The 15197-nt window shown below is 33.3% G+C and overlaps 2 long non-coding RNA genes across 2 annotated transcripts; both read left to right on the plus strand.

The window, feature by feature from the left end:
- Nucleotides 1-516: 516 nt before the first annotated feature.
- LOC142166875 (uncharacterized) lies at nt 517-4319 on the plus strand. The gene is made up of 2 exons (XR_012697292.1): nt 517-1338; nt 2066-4319. It is a non-coding gene; the product is annotated as an uncharacterized LOC142166875 (long non-coding RNA).
- Nucleotides 4320-5785: 1466 nt separating this feature from the next.
- Nucleotides 5786-9007, plus strand: LOC107818837 (uncharacterized). The gene is made up of 3 exons (XR_012697293.1): nt 5786-5853; nt 6041-6112; nt 8755-9007. It is a non-coding gene; the product is annotated as an uncharacterized LOC107818837 (long non-coding RNA).
- The last annotated feature ends 6190 nt before the right edge of the window (nt 9008-15197 follow it).

Below are 15197 nucleotides of genomic sequence, written 5' to 3' on the forward strand. Positions count from 1 at the left end.
AGTGGTACTTCGACTCGAGTTTCAACGACATCGACAAGCGGCCTTCTGGCCCTAGGCGTCAAGTTGTTGGTTTCATCTTGAAGGCCGACTTCATTGTCGATAGGTAAAGCCATTAATCGGGGGTTTATCATTGCTAATCCGAATTTAAAGATACTCTCAAAAGACAAGCGTAAAACGGTGTGTGTTGCAGGTTTGTATCAAACAACCACTGTTATCCTCAGCCCCACGGTGGGCGCCAAAATGTTTACCCTGAAAATCGGATAGAGTTGAATTTGTACGTAGTTCTAAGGGTATGTGGTATAACTTGATACAAATCGAAAAGAGAAATAGAAGTATCCAACCTTGACTATAAGAACGAAAGATAAAAATGGTTGAAAGGAGGATAATGAATGAACTAGATAAGATGAAGTAAGAGAGCTCAAATGATTGATCTTTAAATATAAGAAATAGTCTTTTGTTACAATGTGTGAATGTACTCCTCACAGAAACAACAATCATCCATTTATAGTGGAGGGATCCTACTTTAGATATAATAAAAAATACATAGTGGGAAACCCATGAGTAATTAGTTTTTTTCTAATTCCTGCCAGGATTCTCTTCCCTAGTGTGGTTGCAACGGCTCTTGTCTGTGAGCTCGATATTAACTCGAGCTCGGTATTGACTCGAGCCCTCGATCTTGACTCGAGCTCGATTCCGACTCGGAGTCTAGTATTGATTCGGGGTCGGTGTCGGTCGGTCTATGCATCTTAGGCTCGATAATTTCACTTCGCCCTGTAGTTCGATTTGGATACGAGCTCGATAATGATACCGAACTTGTCACTGATCGGTCCTAGAACTCGAAACTTGATGACCTGACTTCGGACCTCAACCTGATATTACGAAAACGCCCTTCGATCAAAGTATTATCATACCGACCGGTCCGTACGACGGACTAATCGGTTTTGACCTAATACTGAATAATAAATACCAGATCTAAAAATGGCTATTGGTGCACTTAGCCCCAAAATTTAGAGACCTGGTAGGGCTAAGATTTGACAGAAGCGAGGAGCATGTCTTTTGAACCGAAGCGAAGGAAAATTGACGGTGAACCTCCACGCAGGGCTATCATTCCACCACCTAAGAGAAAAGCAACAACCTCTAGCGTGGTGATTGCAGAACAAACAAGCAGCTTCACTAATCTCAGGCTACAACAGGCTAAGAATTCAGCACTAGCTCAAGCACAACAAGACGGCTGCACTGGCAATTTTAGGATCTTTGATTCTCCTTTTGGGAATTTTCTTGTACCTGTAGTTCCAACTCGTGCTGAACTGGGTGGATAATCCATGCTTTTATGTGAAGGTAACTTTTGTTTATGTCCATTCTTTTGCCGCTTTTAATTTGGTATTGTTAATACCTACTCCTTAGTTAAAACATCATTGTTTGGTACATGTTTGATGAAATTCTCGAAAGAAATTGGGATCTTCTCTTAATATTCTAGGTTCCCCATGTCCATGTGGTTTAGAAACAACATGGGTTCTTCTGTGTAAAACTAAATAAAAGCAAAATGAGTTTAATACATATTGTTGAATTATTCATGTAATTGAATTGACTACTTTAAAGTTAATAACTATGGCATAAATATTTTCTACATAAATGGAAGACGTAACACTTAGCTCTAGAATGGTTTAGAAGATCTTTTCTATGCTAGGTTTGAACAGTCTACATTTTATGCAGTTTGTTGTCATATATTCATTAGGAACGGCATATTTAGCGGCTCTCACGCCAAAGTATCAGGGTGTCTATCACTCATTTGCTAATTATATTTAGTTTTGATTTGGCTTCTTGAAAAATTTACAGAAATAGTTTATTCGATGAAGACATTCATTTTTGCCAAATTTCGTGTGTGTTGCATCCCCCCCCCCCCCCCCCCCTTTCTTTTTTGAATGGAGATGGATTATTTTATCTTCTTTGAATACCTAAGCTGAGCTGCCTTGAGTTTCTCTTTATTATCTTGATTGGAGGTTAAATCTATCACTTGCATAAATTTTAGATATTTCTTGCATTTTGCTGTCGCTCATGCTAGCAGGTGATGAAATCATAGAACCAGAACTGACTTTTTCATAGTGTGGAACCTCGGAAACTTGGACGATTACAGAGTAAAACAGGGATATGTCATTTAGCCAGAAGGTCCTCTACTTAACGACTTTGCAAAGATGCTTGCGGTCTCCATGGTTAACCCAAACTTATTCTTTCTCAAACATTGAAGTTTTATGTCCAATTTTATTATCATTCATCTCTTGCATGCTCTTTTTCTCCTTCAATTTTTCTCTGTTAAAACATTGCTTGGCTGTGCATTTCGTCCCTTGGTTCTTCATAAGATCTTTGGTTTCACTATTATCTTTTACTTGACATGTTTGAAATACACAAGACATACTCACCGACTGAATTAACAATTAAGATACTATCAACGAAATCAAGACACTCACTAACTTAATGGAACAATTAAGATACTATCAACGAAATCAAGACACTCACTAACTTAATGGTAAATGATAAAAGTTAGACATCCAATACATCAGATATCTAACCTGAATTTAAGATATCAACTATTTACCAGTAAAGTTTGAACCAAAAACCAACCATTCCTGCGGCTTCAGTCGTAAGACTAATTACTTCATCCGTTGGTCGGATGCCTGAAGTACTTTTTTGTAGCAAAAATTCAATAAACAAAGAAAACCAATTATTTGTATAGTTAGAATTCTCCACATCCCCAAATATAGAAAGAAAAATAAAGAGAAACTCTTACACCATAATTGAAAAAGTAGCTGTGCTTTGTTTACTTGCCTTGAGATTGGCATGTTAACCTGACAGATGTAGAAGAGTAATTTAGTCTAATCTGCTTTATGCAAGATGCTATAGTTAAAACTTTTATGAGGCAGGGGATTGAGAAAACTGAAGGATGGGTTTATAATGAGCTGAAAATTGCAACTTTGAGTCTTAGTGCAACTGAAACCCCTCTAAAATTCTAGTCATTCAGGGAGGTGGAAATTGCAACTTTCTGTGTCGTCGTTTGAAGAGCACACTTCTTTCGAGCACATGATTGAGTCGCTTGCTCATAATTTCACTTCACTTCTGCCATCCTCCATCTCTGTGTGTTCCCCTTGGACTTCACTCCTGAAACAATTACCCTCACGTCGCATCGCTTCATTGATGTAAGCAATGACTTATAATAACACTGGCTTAAAGAATGACTTTTCAATCTTGACCTCCTAGTTAAGTTGCTCCACCTTTTTTTCCAGTAAATTTTCCCAAAAGGTTTATTTGTGCATTATCTTCCAAGCCTGTTCTTTGTTGTTTCTTATTTTCTTTTAATTTTCTTCGTACAACACCTTTTGTAAGTAACTCATTTAAGATATGCTTCTTCTTTCGTAAAAGATATGTATTCTCCAAAAGCAAAAGGGAATTGATGATTGATGAAATACCATCTTGAATGGCTGAAAATAGAAGTATAAAAAGGAAATCTATTATGGGCATCTCATAGTCATCTCAAGAGTCTTTTACCCCTCTTTTTAATGCGTACTATTTTGTAAAAATTGCATGGGTCGCCCTATTTGGTCGCCCCTTTTTAACTTATACCCGTTTTGTTTTTCCGTTTGCATCCGTACCTATTTTTTTTGTTAAAAGTATTTTAAAAAGACGATTTTGCCCTTCTTTAATAAAAGACTATTGACAAACTGCATGACAAAAACTTAAGCATGTTTAGGCTGAAATTTTAGCAAATAAACTAAAAAACTTCAGCTTGTTTAGACTGAATTTCGGATAAAACTGTAGACTGCGTTATAAAACTTCAACATGTTTTGGTATGAAGTTTTAGCAAATAAACTAAATAACTTCAGCATGCATTAGCAAAAACTCTTTTGAAAATTACACAGTGCAAGACAAAAACTTAAGCATGTTTAGTATGAAGTTTTAGCAAATAAACTAAAAAACTTAAGCATATTTAGTCTGAAGTTTTAGCAAATGAACTAAATAACTTCAGCATATTTTATATGAAGTTTTAGCAAATGAACTAAATAACTTAAGCATGCATTAACAGAAACTCATTAGAAAATTACATACTACAAGACAACAACTTAAGCATGTTTAGTCTGAAATTTTAGCAATTGAATTAAAAAACTTAAGCATGTTTACTCTGAAGTTTTAGCAAATGAACTAAATAACTTAAGCATGTTTGGTCTGAAGTGTTAGCAAATGAACTAAATAACTTAAGCATGTTTAGTCTGAAATTTTAGTAAATGAACTAGATAACTTCAGCATGTTTAGTCTGAAGTTTAATCAAATGAACTAAATAATTTCAGCATGTTTAGACTGAAGTTTCGGATAAAATTCATGACAAAACTGTAGACTGCATGATAAATAATTTCAGCATGCATTAGCATGAAGTTTTAGCTTCAAGGTGAAACAACTTCATGCAAGTGTGATTCTGAAAATGAATCTGGACAAATTTCTGATTTTTTTTATAAAGTTGTTGAGAGGAGAGAAGGAGATCGTTTTATATCTTTTGCCAGGGGTGTAATTGTCATATTATTACGGTTTTTTATGAGATGGCTACCAAATCAATAATTTTAAAAAATAGGGTACAAATTAAAAGGTGATACAAATATAGGGTACGACTGCAAATCCCCCTACTATTTTGTGTTCAAGCTCTTGTAAGTATTTTTGTTATTGGATCGAAGCGACAAATAGCTGAAGTAGTAAGGTCACTTTGTTATATTTTTTAAGTATTTGATGGTAATAACAATCACTGAATAATTATGTCAAATTAATAATTCGTTTAGGTTTCTGTAATCGTTAAAATCTAGAAACTCTTTGTTAAGTTTCTACTGCTATCAAATGAGATGATATTGAAGAATATAACAAAGATGCTTTCTCGTTGTTTTTTGAGTAAATTTCAAGATTCTAAAAACTCTAAAACGCAATACTTTGGAATATGATTGAGACAGAAAATTGATATGTTCTTGTTGATGCCTTTGAGCAATTAATCAATCGAATAAAATAATTGGTCTATCCTATTCAAACACAAATAGCATCAGATAAAAATATGTTAAAAAGTCACTTTGGACAAGTTTCCCAAAAAAAGATACCAATCGGATAATGTTTTTAATAGGTTAGAGCGAGAAAAGTCTATAAATCCTAGATTATGTCGTTGTTGAGAGTTGAAAATTTCACCTTAAAAAGATAATCCGAATTCCTATAAATCCTTATAATTTTAATTAAAATAACTAAAATGCTCTTCAACATTAGCATGTATTTAACGAACATAAAAGAACATATAACGGTACCTAACTGAATCCCAAACATTACTATGTTGAAAGTCATATTTATTCGTAAACGTAGCTAAAGGACTAATTAATAGTTATTGCATCCAAAATTAATTAAGGGATACACGTTTACTTTATCCTTTACATAATTTAATCAATACGTTAGAAATGTCAACTATTGTAGGATGATCAATTCTCATTTCCTTAATTAAGATTAAGACTAAAAAAATAAAATAAACTCAATGGCAACTAGCTTCATGCCTTTCTCCTCTAAAGAGATATTTCAGACATTATTAAATACTAATTTACAAATTCTACCATGATTTTGTCAACTTGTCACGCAAACAATTACCTATTTTGTTCTCCTTTTCCCTCTATAAAAAACCCCACCCTATGATTCACTTTTCAACACAACTACAGCAAGAACTTGCTTTAGTGATTAAACTTTCTTTTTCAACAAATCTCCCAATAACAAATTAAGAAAATTAAACATGTCTTGCTGCGGAGGAAACTGTGGCTGTGGATCTGGCTGCAAATGCGGCAGTGGCGGAGGGTAAGTGTTTTGAATATAGATTTTGTGTCAATATGTGCAAATACTAAAGTTCATCTGCAAATACTGATTTACTTCTCAGTATCTAAACTTTAATATTTGAAATACCGATGAGTCGTCTCGTATGTATAATACTTGATTAAAGTTATAGTAAAAAAAAATTGTGACTTGTGTTTTTATGATATTGTAGATGTGGGATGTACCCAGACTTGGAGAAGTCCACTACCTTTACCACCATTGAGGGTGTTGCTCCCGTGAACAAGTACGTCTAATTTTATTTTTCCTTTGGTTTAGATATATTAGTAGTTTGAGGTGAAAATAAGGTCGAAAAAGTTATTAAAATTTGAAATTAGGAGGTTTTAGCTTATAATTTAACATGTTATTGTAGATTGCTTGACTTATTCTCAATGCTATTGAATTCATTTATCTGCATCTTCTTAGGCCCCGTTTGTCCATAAATCAAAAATGTTTATGTCCATGAAATTTTGCTAGTTTTTGAAAAAATTTCGAAAATGAGTTTTTCAAAATCAAAATTTTCAAAATTTTTTTTCCCCACTCACAAAATTGCAATATTTTTTCAAGTGAAATACATGTCCAAACATAATTTCAAATTCCAAATATAATTTTTCAATTTAACTCCAAATACTACTTTTTTTCAAAAATTACAATGTTTATGTCCAAACACCTACAAAGTTATCTGCTCAGCAGAGCCACAATATCAACTTGATGGCATTTGGATTTTAGAATGATGACTTCAAATATTAATACCTTTAACATGTGTATATATTTAATGAATTTCTTGACACAAATACATTATTTGAGTCATAGTCGGATCTAGAATTTTCAGTACATGGGTGCATTACTAACAATAAGGAGGAATAAATGTTTTAAGCGGGAATTGATCATTTTTCCTCTTGGTAAATAACTCAACCTTTAACCAAGTGTACCATTCAACCTTCTTGGAGCATGAGTGCCAACAGTTAATATTATACTAATTTTAGAAAATATCTAATTTTGATAAGAGACCATGAGTTCACTTGCCCCATAATCTCTCCTATAAATGCGACCATGGTTTGAACAAAAGCTATTAGGTTAGACAAAACTTGTGGCTTCTACCTCTGTCCCTGTTGCTTAGTGTATAGAATTAATTAAATTAAACTCAGACTACAATACTAAAAAAGATTACTTGAAATATATATTGCAGCTTTGTGGAATCAGGAGAGAAAGCAGCAGAAGGAGGAAATGGGTGCAAGTGTGGATCAAACTGCACCTGTGACCCTTGCAATTGTTAAGATAATCCCACTCCAAAAACTGCATTGTGTCTCTGTATTAAATGTGTTTTCTAAAAGTTATTGTAATTAATAACAATAAAACTACAACCATGGAACAGATCATGATCAGTTCTTAGGTTTGTGTGTTGCTGCTGTGACGTGGCTTTTCTGTTTGTTGTCAATATACTATATAAGTTTGTTTATGTCTTTATTAATTGCCTGTGAAGTCTCTTACTCTATTTCTTTCGCACCTTAATTTATATATTTTCCATCTGCTCATTAAATTTTTATACTTGGTTATATATTAAAACTAAGTGCTATATTGGACGCGAAAATTAATTTGCTTTAGTCTCTCTGCTATACCGGCCATGCATGATTGTACTTTTGGTTCATCAATCATCTAAACACGATACATTTAACTATTCATTTGTGGAATTTGCAAATAAATCACGACTCATGTTCCCGTGCTGTCTTTTCTAGAGGGGATTTGTCTATCTCATACTTTTCTAAAGGGTAAAGGTTAAAAAAATACACAAAGGATAACGGATAAGAAATACCCCTAAATTATGAGAAATAGAACAATTTTATCAACGTAGAGAGACACACTTAAATGATTCATTTTTTTCATAGCAATTCCAGCTGAACAAGTTTCAAATGGACCCAATCTTGCAACCAATTAAATGAGAACTGTAACATTTTTTTTTTCGGGATTGTTACACAAATAGCTGGCCAAATTTTTTATATTTACTTTTTATAGTCCGTATACATTGAATATACACAATTATATATATAATATACATTCGCTAGTTATTTTTATTCAAAAATTATACATTAATTATACACAGTTAATATTATTAAATTTTCTTAGCATGCAAGGGCAAAGCTTTGCTTGGGCCGAAAGGGAGCACATGAACTCTCGCGGTATCTTTATGCATCCTTGTATATGTAACTAGGAATTTTTATATTCCTATACACTATTTGAAATTTTATTCCCTACTCAAGTTTCAATTTAATTACATCCTATATACAAATTTACCAATTATATACATTTTAGGAATTAAATGAGTATCCCTTTATATTAGGAATCAATTATTTCACATCCTTATTCTCTCTCCCTCCTATATACAAATTTACCAATTATTTTAATTTAATTCTGCGAAAAGGGACCCGTGTTGAAACTTCTAGGTTGTTGCCTTGATGAAACTGGGTTTGATTCGTCCTTTCTTCATTCTATTGTCTTTCCTTGTAGCATAGTGAGTCCCTTCTGTACTCTGCCCTATAATATTTTTGACTCTGAAAGAATACACACGCACAACGAAGAGCAAAGGAAAAGAGAGCAGCAGTTCCATACTTACTGAAATTTCAATAATGTAGAGCTGAAGGTGTTGCACAATTAGTGTTCAAATTCTAGTAATGTTGCACAATTGGTGTTCAATTTGAAAGTATTTGATTCTCCACCATTAACAGCCATTAAAAAGTTTTGAAACTTTGAATTCGAATTTGGGTTTTCAAAAATCATTATTTATTTGGATTGGGTGTTGTTGCAAACAATTGAGAATATTATTTGGAGTTTATATCTCAATTTTGAGGGTGTTTTGGTAAAGATTAGACTTGATTTTGGCTGAATTTTCAGATTGAAACTCGTCGAAGAAGAAGAAGAAGAAGAAGAAGAAGAAGAAGACGACATGGCATGCATTATACTTACGAAATTGTAGTAAAGTTGTAGTAAAATTGTAGAAAAGTTGTATTATGTTGTTTATATATATTTTTTTATTTAAATATTATATGAAAGTTGAACAATATTGTATAAAAATTATATTTAAGTCGTATAATGTTGTAGTTGTATATAACAGGGTAGAAATAATGTATGAAAGTTGTAGATAAGTTGTATAATATATAATTAGTTGTATGAAATTTATTTTTACTATGTATAAATCAGATACAAAATATACAAAAGACATATTGTATAAAATTTATATAAAAATTATATTTAAGTGGTATGGTATTGTAGTTGTATATAACCGGGAAGAAAAAATATATGAAAGTTGTAGATAAGTTGTATAATATATAATTAGTTGTATAAAATTTATTTTTACTATGTATAAATCAGATACAAAATATACAAAAGACATATTGTATAAAATTTGTATAAAAATTATATGTAAGTTGTATGATATTGTAGTTGTATTTAACTAGGTAGAAATAATGTATGAAAGTTGTAGATAAGTTATAGTGTCACATGCAATTCAAAGCACCACCCATGACTTTCTGGTAGCAACTTGAATCACTTCCATTTGGAGAGATTTTACTGGCTAATGTGAATACTCAGTGCATTGAATTTCATACACTATCTGTATCGAAAATATTTAGGGAGGAAGAGCCACTTTTTATTTGTAGAGTTGTTAGTAATAAGATATTATAATCAAAAGCAAGAGGTATAGAGTGGACCTGAGAAGTTGGAATATATACAGAGAAAGATAGGATGAGGTGAGTGAAATGATTAAAGTTTTGATTTTTTTGATCGTATTTAGTTTGGTAGATAAAGGGAAGCTTCCAAATTTGTGAGGTAACGTGGCTGACTGGCTAAGCCCATCCCTTTGCTCCTTTCCAGAATTTTAGATTTCGATCACCACTGAAATATTGGAAAATAAAATACTGAATACACATAGGAAAAAAAAAAAAATCTAAATTGCATTTGTTTAGAGAGAAGAGGGGAGAGAGAAGAGAAAAAAAAAATGGTGTAACTAAATCCCTTGATTGAAAGCACAAATAATGGATTGGGAGCCTTTAAATGTGGATTGTATATATTTTGTAACTAAAATGTATTTAGCGGATAAATACCAAAACATGGACATTTTTCGTAATAAAATTTTAAATAGTATATAGAAATGAAAAAAATCTCATGTAACTACTTATTATTAGGTTGAGACACGATGTTTGGCTACTAATTTTGTTTTCAATATAAATAATACTTGCACAACCTATAGAACAATCTATCTAATAGTATTATTTTATACCAAATCGATAACGTAAAATAAGAACATTTACCTTAGTAATACAAATGTCCGAAAAAAATTACCGTTTAAATTAATTTAGTCATCTTACCCTTAAATTAAGGCTCCTTACTTCAATTACTTAAAATAATTTTGTTTTGAAATAAAAACATGATAGCTTTGGCTTTAATGAGATATTAACGGCATACCTAAGTATGGGTGAAATATCAGTTGCATGAAACTTATTCTAATCCTATGTTGAATTGTAAAACTATCTTTGCTGAGGTAAAAAGTTAAGGCGCTAGAGAAAATACTAATTTTCATTTGTTAAATTTTAGTCTTAGTATAATAAGAGTTTAAGTTATAAACACCGTTAGTATAAATAAATTTTTATTGTTATTCAGACGATTTTTTTGTCACTTGAACAAAAATCAGGACAAATTAAAGCTGAAATATTTTAGGAAGTTTTACAAAGTAAAATCAATTGCAAGAGTGTGTCCAATCCTTCAATGTTCAAGTGGTATATTACATTTATACAACTCGATCATTTATAAGATAAAATAAATAAATCTCTATAATAATTATTAATTCATAACATAGTAAAAATAATAATTAACCAACATGATATTAGAAGTTAATTTACATGAAAAATAATAAATATATATTTACGCTATCAATATGTATATAACATAAATCCGAAGCAAAATTATATATCATACTATATTATAAGTGTAAAAACTTTTAGGTGATGTTATTTTACTAAAGTATCATTCAAAAGGTAACATTTTATTTGCTTCCTTCAATATAAATGTACAAAAATGTACGCTACACCATTTTAAATTTTAAAACTTATCTAAAAATATTAAGAGCAATTATTATGATACATGCATTAAGAGCCTTTTCATTTTCCAAAGAAAAAATGTATGAAATTCTTACTTGTACGTTAAGTATATCCTTTCTTCCAATTTGGCCTTTATATAATTACATTGCCACATTCTCCCATTCTCCTTTAGACCTTTATGTTTTCTCCAACGTAAATTTTGAGATTCTAGCTAATTTTTAGATGTTCTTCTTGGTTTATAGGTACAGACGTACAGTTATTGTACAAAACTTTTCCATGGATTGTCCATTGTCTGAAATGCAATCATAGAAATGTAAACCATATTTTTCAAATATCAAAAGTAAGCATTGAAAATTGATAGGGGCATAGAATGATTCAGTCTTTTTCTTTTGTTTATTTTTTATTTTTTCCTCTGTTTTCTTTTGTTTTTCCCTCCCAAATATTCTTTTGGTTTCCTTTTTGCTGTTTGGTATGGAAGACAATATTTATGTGAAAATATTTTCTTGATAAGATTATTTTTTGTAGTTGGTCATATTGAATTATAGAAAATATGAAATTTATTATGAAATGTTTCTTTTGGTACTAATATTATTCTTTTGACTCATTATACATGTTTGTCATTTGCTTCCGCCTATTGGCCTGAGTTGATATTTGTCTTATGAACACACAAAAAATTAATCTTCACAGGTAAATTTATTTCTTATTTGTTAATGTACTTTTGTAAGCGTCTTGCTTATTTTATATTTGCTCCTCTTCTTGAATATATTTTCGTATCTATATCGATGAAACTCGATATTACTTTCTATGCATATTTAGTCTTGGAAATGATTGCTACTGTTTTCAGTAGGAAGTATTGATCTTTCTATTACTTTATTTGTCTACTGTTATAGCCATAAACCGATGGCATTAATAGGAGGTAAAGTCAAAAATCACAAGAAAGTGAATCCAACTCTCCACTTCCTACCACACCTAATCTTGTTACTTAGGATAAGTAATAATTTTTTTATCACGATCCAAAATCTCATCTGTCGTGATGGCGCCTATCTCAATACCAGGCAAGCCGACAATCTCAATAAAATCACATATTATTTATGTTTAAAAACGAAATGATTAAATCCAGCGAAGAAAATTCACAAATACATATGTAAACACTCCCAAAACCCGGTGTCACTGAGTACATGGGCATCTAATATGAATACAAAGTCTGACTGACAAAATCACTGTCTAAAAATATATAACAGTACAATAATTAAACAGGAAGGGAATCAAGTCTGCACATGTCAAGCAGCTACCTTGATAGTCCCAAACAGAATTAACTTCGAAATCTAGCAGCCGCCGTATCCGGGAGCACCTGGATCTGCACACGAAGTGTAGAGTGTAGTATGAGTACAACTAACTCAATAAGTAACAAGACTAACCTCTGGGCTGAAAGCAATGATGAGCTCCGCAGGTACAGTCTAGTATAAATAATAGTACAGAAATGTAGGCATGCTTTCAAGTTCAACGGTTAAACTCAGTACAAGTGAAATAGATCAATACTACATGATATGAGGGATATGACATCTCAGTAGAAAGACCTCATGTAATACTAGTCACAAATCATTCAGTCACTCGGTACTATTTATGGACAATCCGGCCCAGGGGTGTTCTAACCCGTATATATATACACATCGACTGACAGTCAGTCATTCAGTACCGTATAAGGCCAATCCAGCCCAGGGGTAATTTATCCCTAAATATAAATGATACTGACAAGATCCATGTCGAGGTAAATTTATTACAATACAAATAAGTAAGGCAAGTCCATGCCCTGAGAAAAATCCATCCCAAATATATATAATCAGTAAGTAAGGCAAGTCCATGCCATGGAAAGTCCATCCCGAATATATATAATCATCTACGCTCATTGGGGGTGTGTACAGACTCTGGAGGGGCTCCTTCAGCCCAAGCGCTATAAATCAATCGCGCTCTCTGGGGGGTGTGCAGACTCTAGGAGGAATCCTTCAGTCCAAGCGTGATATAAAGCCAATATGACCTACTGCAGGCGGGGGGTAGCCCCGATCCATAAAATAGTAAAGCCTATAAGGCCTGCTGCAGGCGGGCAACCGCGATCCATATAATAATAATAATAATGTATAAAGCCATTATGGACTGCTACGTCACGGAACTCAATCCCATAAATATCCTCACAATGGACAAATATTAATGAGTATGAAATGTATATTTTTGAACAATTAATTCAACAGCAACACGACCCCATGGGTCCCAAAATATTGACACATAGCCTAAATATGATCTTTAATAGGAGCCTCATCTCAATTTCTCTAATATGTGGAGAATGTTCATATAATAACATGATTCATTAATCTTACAATTGCATAGGATTTATTCAAGACACAATTTATATGGTGCACGTCTACATGCTCGTCACCTATTGTGTGTGTCACCTCCAAATAATTTATATCATACCAAATTCGGGGATTCATACCCTCAGAACCAAGTTTAGAAGTGTTACTTACCTCAAACCGTGAAATTCTTTACTCTGACATGCCTTTGCCTTGTGAATTGGCCTCCAAACGCCTCGAATCTAGCCACAATTAATCCGATTCAGTCAATAAAATCTATTGGAATTAATCACATAAGAAAATGCAAGTTTTTCAAAAACATCCGATATTACACTCCAAAAATTGCCCGTTTCTTGGAACCCGACAAAAGTCACAAAATCCGAAAGCCCATTCCATCACGAGTCTACCCATACTAATTTCACCAAAATTCTACCTCAACTCGACCTCCAAATCATCCAATCTTATTTCCAAATTCCTAAGTTCAAATCTCCTATTTACACCTCAAAAACATGTAATCTAGTCGGATTATTCGATGATAATTTAATATTATGGAGTAGAAATGATTACAAGTGACTTATCTCAAGATTTTCCGTGATTTCTCGCTCAAGAATCGCCCAACCCAAGCTTGAAATGTCCCAAAATGGCAAAAGCTCGGAACTCTTCCAATTTTATTCTGTCCAGGGCCTGTCACACCTGCGACCAGATTAGCCGCATCTGCGATCTCGCAGGTGCGACAAAAAGTCCGCATCTGCGATTGCCCAAAATGTTCCCTCCGCTTCTGCGTGTTCCGTTTTGCACCTGCGACTATTTACCCTTCACCTTTGGTCGCTTCTGCGATGGCTGGTGAGCGCGTGCGGCTTTGCACCTGCGATCAAACCTCGGCTAGTGCGAATATACTAGAAGCAAAAATTTCCAGCAGTGGTCTTAAGTCCGAATTTGATCCGTTAACTATCCGAAACTCACCAGAGGCTCCCGGGACCTCAACCAAATATACCAACAAGTCCTAAAATATCATACGGACTTAGTCAAGTCTTCAAATCACACACAGATTCAAGCCTAATGAACTTTGAAACTTTTAATTTCTACAAACGACGCTGGAACCTATCAAATCATGTCCGATTGACCTCAAATTTTGTACACAAGTCATAAATGACAAAACAGAGGTATTCAAATTTTTAAAATCGGATTCCGACCTAGATATCAAAAGTCAACCCCCCGATCAAACTTCCCAAAAATTCAACTTTTGGCATTTCAAGCCTAATTCCACTACGGATCTCCAATTAATTTTCCGGACACGCTCCTAAGTCCAAAATCACCATACGGAGCTATTGGAATTATCAGAATTTAATTCCGAGGTTGTTTACTCATAAGTCAATATCCGGTCAACTTTTCCAACATAAGTTTTCAATTATGAGACTAAGTATCTCATTTCACTCCAAAATCTTTTCGAACCCCAACCAACTAACCCGATAAGTCATAAATCAACTGTAAGGCATAAATTGAGCAGAAAATAGGGGAACGGGGTTGTAATACTCAAAATGACCGAACGGGTCGTTACATTCTCCCCCACTTAAACATATGTTCGTCCTCGAACGTGCCAAGAGTTGTTTCCAAGCCACCAAATCACTATTCCATCTTACCACGCATGTACCCGGGGGTAATCCCACATCACCCTATTCCACAAAGGCTTGACAACACAATACAATTGAAAATCCTAAATTTAACCTTAGCCCAAAAACCTTGGAATTCAATTCCCAACCTTCAGAATTTCTTTTCAAGACACGAATCTTACATTTACACACAGTATGAGTCTGAACAAGCTGCATCAGCTATAACTATAATCACGAATATAATCGCCCAGCATATTACACAACTCGCTCGCTCGTAGCACCATTCC

This window comes from Nicotiana tabacum, chromosome 12 (assembly GCF_000715075.1).
Source record: "Nicotiana tabacum cultivar K326 chromosome 12, ASM71507v2, whole genome shotgun sequence".
Classification (NCBI taxonomy): domain Eukaryota; kingdom Viridiplantae; phylum Streptophyta; class Magnoliopsida; order Solanales; family Solanaceae; genus Nicotiana; species Nicotiana tabacum.